The 10,931-nt window shown below is 37.5% G+C and overlaps 1 long non-coding RNA gene across 1 annotated transcript in view; it reads left to right on the top strand.

The window, feature by feature from the left end:
* LOC132344230 (uncharacterized) overlaps positions 1-10,564 on the top strand; it is a 68,123-nt gene extending 57,559 nt beyond the window's left edge. Inside the window, exons 2-3 of the long non-coding RNA XR_009493406.1 lie at positions 6,110-6,235; positions 10,283-10,564. This is a non-coding gene — a long non-coding RNA (uncharacterized lncRNA). The remainder of the gene's footprint in view (positions 1-6,109; positions 6,236-10,282) is intronic.
* The last annotated feature ends 367 nt before the right edge of the window (positions 10,565-10,931 follow it).

The raw sequence follows: 10,931 nt of genomic DNA on the forward strand, positions 1-10,931 counted from the left end.
GCATGCTAATGTTCCCATCCATTCGTATAAGAAATAACATTGGTCACGTACTATGTGTCAAATTATTGGTTCTTATCAATAAATAAAATGAAGGTTACTGATTTCATGTAGTTTTCACAGTAGTGAGTAGTTGGGCAAGGTGAAGAAGACAGACAACAATATGACTGAGCTCACCACTCACCTTGGCAAAGATCTGAGTTCTCATCTATACAATGGCTTGTTTGCCTAGCCAGAGATGGAGTAAAAATCGATATTGGCATATCAGGCAGTACTTGTGTCTCTCATGCATTCCAAAGATCTTCACTCACATATTGTCCTGCCCAGTAGACTTTCATGGACGTGGTAGCACTAGCTATTTCATATAGATGAGGAAACTGTTAATCAGGGAGGTTAAGGAATGTGTCCTTCATTATTGCCAAATTTATTGGCACTGAAACATAAATTGTCTAACTTTAAATCCCCTCCTTTCCATTTAGATCTTTTACCAAAACCTCTGTTTAACTATTTACTTTTAATTACAAACTGATCTCTATATTTCTATCAATGTTACTTTCTTAAGACCAGCTTTCTAATGTTACTTTCTTAAGATGTATATCATGATGTTGTCCCTAAGAGAGCCTTATGTATATGGATGTCTATGTATGTATGTATACACCCACTCAGATATACACAATAGGTATTCACTAATACATGTGGTTAGCTATTTCTACTTAGATTTTAATGTAGGGGACTTTCTAGGTCATAGTAGCTATATTTAGGCAGAAATTTTTAAAAGGCTTATTTTGTGTTAATTTACAAGCTAAAACTTCAGTGGCAGGTGTTATTTCTCTGCAATTTCCCTTCCTTTAACCAGGGTATCTTCATCCATAAGCAGATACTCATTGGTACAGAGTAGATACTTGTGTATATAATTACCAATGCTGAATGTACCAATAGGTGCACTGACTTTTAACTTATGATCGTTGCTAAATGTGTTTGGTTTTGCTCAGCTGTATTTTCTTTAAGTTTTGATCTGGCTCCTATGAACTTGGATATAATTGCTTTGAATATTCTCTTAATTGTCCTGCACATGTGATCTATTTAAGTGAGGAATGGATCTTGTAGAGAATCTTGGGCATGTGCACACTCTATCTTACAGATACCACTTTTCCTCTATATAGTAGGAAAGAACAAAACTACAATCAAAAATAATTTTTTGCCTGCCTCATCTAATATATTACTTCAATCAGGAAAGAGAAAGTGTCTGTAAAAAAGAATACATGAAAAAAAAAGGGAACCATTCCTCTAATTTTTCAGAGTCTTCTACCCTATCTAAAGACTCCAAAGAAACAAAACTGTTTTTTTTTTTAAAACTGTTTAATACTAATCCTAATCTTACTTACAATACACTTTCATTTTTTTTTTCTAATAATCATAGAAAAGATAGTTATATGATAACAAATGGAAGGATGTTCTGGGGAAGAATTGAGTTTGTGGGAGAGGAAAGAAAACTTTCCTCTATCCTTCAGAGTTCTTCTGGCAGGTGTAAAACTTAAATTGACATGAGACAGATTAACAGGAGAAAGTAAAATTTAATTATGTACTTGTGAGGGTGACCTAAGAATATAGGGCTCAAAGACAAGTTGGGCAATTGAAGCTTATATGCCATCTGAGAGAAGGAGAAATGGATAAGGATTTGGGAATTAAAAGGGAAGAAAGGAAATTTGTAGGAAGGTGAAAAAGAGCAAATGGTTGGTAAATCATTGTTTACCGGGCCATATAAAACATGGAGGATCCAACAGGCTTTACTCAGTTTCCCCCAGTCTACAGCACATAGTTCATATTATACTCTAGTTATCTGTGGTGATAGTTCTTGGAACAGACCTTTTATCTAAATTATTTTAGGCTGTTAAGAAGGTGAAAGATCTCCCTAAGCCTTTTGTTTCTTCAAATCAATCAGCCTAAAATAATCCTCAAGCCAAAGAGACACATTTTGGGATGGCAAATTTTGTCCGCCTGAAAGTGTAAGACTTTCAGCTTTAGAAAATACCCATAAGTCCAACTTTTAATTAGCAAGCGTATAAAATATTTTACATAAAAGTTTATTTCTTCAAAATTGGTCATTATAAGCAGTTGTCTGCCAGAGGATAGTCAAAATCTGAAGTTGTAAGTGCATAGAACCTCTCAGCTATAAATTGGCACTGTCCATGGAACTCTTGCCTCTAAGGGTGTTCGATCTATGAGACTTTCAATCTATGACAGAGAAGTATTTTTATTTTTTAGTTTCCTCCAACACGGGGGACATATAAATTGATGAATGATCATTGTACTATTATTGCTTTTTAAGAGAAAAATACATTCTACAGGAAATACGGATAAAGAAGGTCAACCAGATCAAAAATATAAAGTGTCTGTTTCTTTTTTATAGCTATGTCTTTAGTTGAAATCTAAATGTATATGTGTGTTTGTATATATACATATATTTATATACATAAAATTAAGATAAACATAAAATATTTTTGAAATGATTTCCATATTTAATCTTGAAAAGAAACAGAATCTGTTACCCTAAAATATGTCTCTTTAGCAAATAGATTATTTCAGGCTGATTACTTTTAAGAAATGGCAAAGATAGGAAACATTTTAAAAAACCCAGGACAAGTTACATGAAAGGGAAATCAACATGGATTTGGAACTGCTAAGAGAACTCTCAGAAATGGAGCAGGGAAGCCATTGAAGGAGCATGACTTGTACTCATTTCAGCCCCGATGGAATCTAAACTTTGACCACTTACTGTGTTAGTACAGGCATCCAGAACACCAGCACAGTGTCCAAGAAACTTAAAATCCTTCAGTTCAGTTCATTTCAGTCGCTCAGTCGTGTCTGACTCTTTGCAACCCCATGAACCACAGCACGCCAGGCCACCCTGTCCATCACCAACTCCCAGAGTCCACCCAAACTCATGTCCATTGAGTTGGTGATGCCATCTAGCCATCTCATTCTCTGTCATCCCCTTCTCCTACTGCCTTCAATCCTTCCAAGCCTCAGGGTCTTTTCCAATGAGTCAGCTCTTCGCATCAGGTGGCCAAAGTATTGGAGTTTCAGCTTCAGCATCAGTCCTACCAATGAACACCCAGGACTGATCTCCTTTAGGATGAACTGGTTGGATCTCCTTGCAGCCCAAGGGACTCTCAAGAGTCTTCTCCAATGCCACAGTTCAAAAGCATCAATTCTTTGGTGCTCAGCTTTCTTTATAGTCCAACTCTCACATCCATACATGACCACTGGAAAAACCATAGCCTTGACTGGATGGAACTTTGTGGAAAGTAATGTCTCTGCTTTTTAATATGCTGTCTAGGTTGGCCATAACTTTCCTCCCAAGGAGTAAGCGACTTTTAATTTCATGGCTGCAATCACCATCTGCAGTGATTTTGGAGCCCAGAAAAATAAAGTCAGCCACTGTTTCCACTGTTTCCCCATCTCATTTGCCATGAAGCGATGGGACCGGATGCCATGATCTTAGTTTCCTGAATGTTGAGCTTTAAGCCAAATTTTTCATTCTCTTCTTTCACTTTCATCAAGAGTCTCTTTAGTTCTTCTTCACTTTCTGCCGTAAGGGTGGTGTTATCTGCATATCTGAGGTTATTGATGTTTCTCCTGGCTGTCTTGATCCCAGCTCGTGCTTCCTCCAGCCCGGCGTTTCTCATGATGTACTCTGCATATAAGTTAAATTAGCAGGGTGACAACATACATCCTTGACGTACTTCTTTTCCTTTGGAACCAATCTGTTGTTCCATGTCCAGTTCTGACTGTTGCTTCCTGACCTGCATACAGGTTTCTCAGGAGGCAGGTCAGGTGGTCTGGTATTCCCATCTCTTTCAGAATTTTCTGCAGTTTATTGTGATCCACACAGTCAAAAGCTTTGGCATAGTCAATAAAGCAGAAACAGATGTTTTTTTTTCTGGAACTCACTTGCTTCTTCAATGATCCAGTGGATGTTGGCAATTTGACCTGTGGTTCCTCTGCCTTTTCTAGCACCAGCTTGAACATCTGGAAGTTCACGGTTCACATATTGCTGAAGCCTGTCTTGGAGAATTTTGAGCATTACTTTACTAGCGTGTGAGATGAGTGCAATTGTGCAGTAGTTTGAGCATTCTTTGGCATTCTAATTAAATGCCTTTCTTTGGGATTGGAATGAAAACTGACCTTGGCCCATTTTTTGATTGGGTCGTTTATTTTTCTGGAGTTGAGCTGTAGGAGTTGCTTGTATATTTTTGAGATTAGTTGTTTGTCAGTTGCTTCATTTGCTATTATTTTCTCCCATTCTGAAGGCTGTCTTTTCACCTTGCTAATAGTTTCCTTTGATGTGCAGAAGCTTTTAAGGTTAATTAGGTCCCATTTGTTTATTTTTGCTTTTATTTCCAATATTCTGGGGGGTGGGTCACAGAGGATCCTGCTGTGATGTATGTCAGAGAGTGTTTTGCCTATGTTCTCCTCTAGGAGTTTTATAGTTTCTGGTCTTACGTTTAGATCTTTAATCCATTTTGAGTTTATTTTGGTGAATGGTGTTAGAAAGTGGTCTAGTTTCATTCTTTTACAAGTGGTTGACCAGATTTCCCAGCACCACTTGTTAAAGAGATTGTCTTTAATCCATTATATATTCTTGCCTCCTTTGTCAAAGATGGCTAACAAACACATGAAAAGATGCTCAACATCACTCATTATCAGAGAAATGCAAATCAAAACCACTATGAGGTATCATTTCACACCAGTCAGAATGGCTGTGATCCAAAAGTCTACAAATAATAAATGCTGGAGAGGGTGTGGAGAAAAGGGAACTCTCTTACACTGTTGGTGGGAATGCAAACTAGTACAGCCACTATGGAGAACAGTGTGGAGATTCCTTAAAAAACTGGAAATAGAACTGCCTTATGATCCAGCAATCCCACTGCTGGGCATACACACTGAGGAAACCAGAAGGGAAAGAGACACGTGTACCCCAATGTTCATTGCAGCACTGTTTATAATAGCCAGGACATGGAAGCAACCTAGATGTCCATCAGCAGATGAATGGATAAGAAAGCAGTGGTACATATACACAATGGAGTATTACTCAGCCATTAAAAAGAATACATTTGAATCAGTTCTAATGAGGTGGATGAAACTGGAGCCTATTATACAGAGTGAAGTAAGCCAGAAGGAAAAACATAAATACAGTATACTAACGCATATATATGGAATTTAGAAAGATGGTAACAATAACCTGGTGTACGAGACAGCAAAAGAGACACTGATGTATAGAACAGTCTTATGGACTCTGTGGGAGAGGGAGAGGGTGGGAAGATTTGGGAGAATGACATTGAAACATGTAAAATATCATGTAAGAAACGAGTTGCCAGTCCAGGTTCGATGCACGATACTGGATGCTTGGGGCTAGTGCACTGGGACGACCCAGAGGGATGGTATGGGGAGGGAGGAGGGAGGAGGGTTCAGGATGGGGAATACATGTATACCTGTGATGGATTCATTTTGATATTTGGCAAAACTAATACAATTATGTAAAGTTTAAAAATAAAATAAAATTAAAAAAAAAAAAAGAAAACTGACCTTTTCCAGTCCTGGGGCCACGGCTGAGTTTTCCAAATTTGCTGGCATATTGAATACAGCACTTTCACAGCATCATCTTTCAGGATTTGAAATAGCTTGATTGGAATTCCGTCACCTCCACTAGCTTTGTTCATAGTGATGCTTCCTAAGGCCCACTTGACTTCACATTCAAAGGTGTCTGTCTCTAGGTGAGTGATCATGCCATCGTGCTTATCTGGGTCATGAAGATCTTTTTTGTACCGTTCTTCTGTGTATTCTTGTCAGCTCTTCTTAATATCTTCTGCTTCTGTTGTTGGGCTCTTATTCTACATAACTCCAGCAGGCTATCTCTTAAGAATAAATGTTTCTTTTCTGCTTCAGAGCCGGTCATAATTCTTGCAAGACAGATTTAACAGCCTCGAAGCTTTGGCCTTTATAAGCCCCTGAAAGCTTTTTCCTGAAACACTCTTTCAGTTTTACCTAGATCTATGTTCCCTGGATTGCAATTCCTAAGACCTCAAATAAGTCTCTTTGTCCTCTCCAGCCTCCTGTTGATTTTTGTTCAACATTAGACATCAGAAGTGGGACTCATCTCTGTCTCTAATGCAAGCAAAGCACCTACAGGAGTCCTTTGTACTCTGTTGCCTCCTCATCAGTCTTGGATTACGAGGTAAGTGCTCTCAGTTCAGAACCTCCTATGTCGGTTGAGGTTCCAAGCCTTCATTTGATATCCTCTGTTGCCAGCTTTTTCTGGGAAGAGATTCCTTCACCTTGGTGAAGACTCAGTTATGTCATGTCTGTTTTTCAAGGCTCTGCCACTGGGCAGATGCTGTCGAGTTCTCCGGCTCATTTTGTTTCAAACATACATCTTTCCTTTTAAATGTCTATTGCATTGGACTGAAGTCACCCACAATTATCCAAAATTGCTGACCCACTTAGGGCACATTTGACATTCCTATGTCAATTAATACATCTGCTTATAGAAGGGTTATGGCTAGCGAATGAATGGAAGCTGTTGATTGAAAAGGTCCTCCTGATGATTTTTTAGAGTAGGCATAAGCGGGCAAGCAGATGCACAAAAGTTGTCTAAAGATCTCCACAAATTCCCATTCTCTTCCTAAATGTATTGACTGATATGATATTCAACAATGCATCTGGATGATGGCCTGATGAACATATACATAACTATTAAGGCCATTTTGAAAAAAAAAATTAAGGACCTGAAAAATAAAACTGCTAGTGTATTTAATTCTATCTCTATGGCAGGATTACAGGATGACTTAAGTACAATATTCTTTAACATGGATTACTCTGAGATCCAATGAATTGACTGCTGTAGCTGAACAGATTTTTTGTGCTCTTGCCCATAAATCTAAGCAGTAAACTATCAGAACCATGCATTCTCAGATCCCAATGGCTAAACTTAGGAATCTTCAAATGAAACAACTGTCCAGTCCCCTTGGTTGATAAAGCCTACTAAAGGAATAATTAAAATCCAGTGAACAAAAGTATTAATAGTTGAATCATTTAAGTTGCCTTGGCCAAAGCACTGTCTTTAATTTTGCTTAGTCTAAAATCTCCTTTAGGAAAAATTTGGTTGTTGCCGTCCCCTACTACATCCAGGCTTGTCAACTTCATGAGATTTCTCTTTAAATGTACCTTGTTCACTCAGTTTGTGAGACTACTGAAGGGGAGTCTAGAGAAGAGATCTAGTCATCTGTTAATTACTTAGTCTTCGTTTCTACTTTTTTAATCTATGGAAAGGACCAACATCTTAGGCAAGGTATTGTGTGATTGAAAGATTTGAAATATGAGCTAGGGCTAGAGATGCGTAGGGCACAGTGTTGCCTTAAGTTTATGACAAGACAAAGGGAGGGCTTGTGCAGAGAGCTCTTTCCTGCCAAAAGCTGCTTGCAGATACGCTTGTGGAAAGTCTTACACATTGTGGAGATTGCTGTTGGTAATCACTGATCTACAAAAGTCTGCTTCCTACTTTCTAAGATAAAAACATTTACATTTGGCTGACAGAAAGCATAATGAAAATAATATTATACCCATGTGCTTAGTGATAATTGAAACATCTCATAATTTAAAAAAATAAAAGAAATTAGGCAATAATATCAGTGAAAAATTGATAATACAAATTTTTATTCAGAGGAGTTAATGTTATTTTTGGAATCAGGCTTTTAATCTGATTGAGCTTTTTATAACCTGTATAAAAGAATGCATGAATTACAGTGTTCTCATTATTGAGAAGGCAGAAGCATAGCAGTTTCTAAAAGATGGAATTTAGCCAACACTCAATTCTGAAGGTATGCCAAATATATGTTGCAACAGGAGGACAAATGACTGAGAATTAAAATTCATATTTTACCCAGGCCAAAACCGAAGCCAAAGAGCATCACCATAGATTGAACTTCCGAGAGCAAAAAAAAAAAAAAACTTTTCTGTACTCATGAAACTGATCATGGATGTTGTACATCCTTCTGAGACTTTTTCCTGTCATCTTTTCATGTAGCTAAACTGATATTCTACTATTATTTCATGTTCACAAGAAGTAAAACACCTCAAAAATCTCTAAGCTACTGTCAGTCTAAATAAAATTAAATGACTAAAAATTCTGAAAGGTTGGAGAGAGCGAGGATGGGATGATATAGGAGAATGGCATTGAAGCATGTAATTATCACATGTGAAACGAATCACTAGTCTAAGTTTGATGCATGCTACAGGGTGCTCAGAGCTGGTGCACTGGGATGACCCAGAAGGTTGGGATGGGGTGGGAGGTGGGAGGAGGGTTCAGGATGGGGAGCACAGGTATACCCATGGCGGATTCATGTCAATGTATGGCAAAATCAATACAATATTGTAAAGTAAATAAATACATAAAACTAAGATAAAAAAATAAAAAATAAAATAAGAGATAAATGGGAAAAAAAAGGAATAAAAGCTGGGCTCAGAGTGGACTCTGCACCTCAGTCCAATAGAGGCTGCAGGTCCCCAACACATTGCACTAGGAAAAAAAAAGAAATGCAATTACACTAAGTAAATATATGAAGGTTGGAATCATGATTTAATAAATATCTATTAGTTTACCCTATATTATTGCTTATATGTTAATACATTTGTTGTTACTTTTTAAAAAAACTATTTAATATCTATTGCAAAGAGTCAGACACGGCTAAAGAGTCGAACGCAACTGAACAACTGAACTGAACATCTATTGCGTGTATTTTACTTGATTATTTATCTTTTGATTTCTCCCCTTGAATCAAGTTCTAGATGGGTGAAAACCTACGTCTGTCTTTCCTTTTGTAGCCAGTCTTCCTTATGCATAGCAGAAGCTCACAAACGGTAATTTAATAGGAATAAAAGGAGTGTATCTTTGAACCGGTATTTCACAATACATACTTACGGTTTATAGAAGTATAAATGGATGAGCCAAATGACTGAATTAATGCCAATTAAATTGGCCAAATCTCTGGTAACAGTTAAGAATATTTTATTGGTTTCTTCTTTAAATGGCCTAATATATTAATTTGATTTTCAAGATGTGGTTTAGTATTTCCTTATTTCAAAACTTATTTGACTGCAGATGTTTATGTCTATTTTTACCAATAGAATATATTATGCAGCTTTTATAAACTCTTGAAAGGCTGCTACTTTGTAAATGTTTACAGGGATCTTGCTTTAACTAGAATAAAGCAATTTAAGTTTTATTTTAATTAGTCTTAGTGTAAAATGGGGTGGTTGTAGCAAAGTAGGTCAATAGGGTTTTTCCAATGCTGTTAATTTACAGTATCACATTTTCTGAAGTTATGTCTTCATTATTTATCTTTTATTATTAAAATCCATCAGGTTTTCAATAAAAAAGATTATCATAAACCTCAGTGTTATAAACTAGTTGATGCATTTTATTATTAAAAATAGATTTTCATTTAAATGCTTATATCATTAAATGAGTGAATAAATCAGGTAGTCTTAAAATATACTTTGTTTGAGCCTATGTATAGCCTATAGAGTTACAACAGAGTGTCTTTCAGAGTCTATTTGATTTAGAATCTTGGTTTAATCAAGCCTTTAGATTATAATTCAAATAGCACACATATGAATCAGAAAGCATATTTTAAAAGTTTTATTTATGATATATTTTGTTATATACTCACATAAACAAATCAAATGAACAACATTTTATCAGTTTGATTAGTTTAGCTTAAACTAGCATCTTTGCATCTATGAGTCATGTTTTATTTGGGGCTTCTTCAGAAGTAGATTTTGATATGCAGATTAGCAAACAGTAAGTTTATTAGGGAACACCCTTGGGATCATTGCTGGTAGAAGGAAAGTGGGGACAGAATTGGACAGAGAAGTTGGGCCACAATGCCCTTTCTTTGGAGAACTCAATTTATTTTATAAAGAAGTCTAAAGCTGAGACAAGCCTTTAGAGATATCCTGAGTTGAGGCAAAGGGCCCAGAACTTGATATTCCCACATCCAGTAGCCGCTGAATGCATTCTTCCCAGCAAGGGATATGTTCTTGAACAGAACAGCTCTCTCCCTTTGAGGTGATTCTTCAAGTGGAGTCAGAACTGAAGCTTGTTCAGCTGCATTTCCAGCAGCCAAGATTAGAGCTGTGCATTTCTGAAAAGAAATATGAGAAGGAGATATTAGTATCTAACCCTGTAAACTTTTGAGTCGTTAAAATCTACTTTTTTACACAGTGAAAACAACTCCTCCAAGAATCCAGTGAGCCTGCTTTCCTGGGAGAAACTTGGAAGATACAAGGTTAGAGAGACTGCCGGCCCTTTCACTGCAGCTGGACTGGACATACAAAGGACAGTGAAGTCATGTCCCTCTACTGTATACTCAGCTAGTCTATCACCTCTGGTGGTTTTGTGGCTTAGGTGTCACAGAGTCATGTATTAGAGACCCAAACTCCTTATCACCATGACTCTTTTTTGTTAAGCCATACTTGCTTCTCTTGTCATTTACCATAAAAAGTCAGCTACTACTACTACTACTACTACTAAGTCTCTTCAGTCGTGTCCGACTCTGTGCGACCCCATAGACAGCAGCCCACCAGGCTCCCCTGTCCCTGGGATTCTCCAGGCAAGAACACTGGAGTAGGTTGCCATTTCCTTCTCCAATGCATGAAAGTGAAAAGTGAAAGTGAAGTTGCTGAGCCTTGTCCGACTCTTATCGACCCCATGGACTGCAGCCCACCAGGCTTCTCCGTCCATGGGATTTTCCAGGCAAGAGTGCTGGAGTGGGCTGCCATTGCCTTCTCCAAAAAATTGAGCTAGGGCATACCAAAATGCATCCCAATGAATCAACTGGGTGCCAATACATATTCTTCCCAGCCTACAGTGC

Source organism: Bos taurus, chromosome 29 (assembly GCF_002263795.3).
Source record: "Bos taurus isolate L1 Dominette 01449 registration number 42190680 breed Hereford chromosome 29, ARS-UCD2.0, whole genome shotgun sequence".
NCBI lineage: Eukaryota > Metazoa > Chordata > Mammalia > Artiodactyla > Bovidae > Bos > Bos taurus.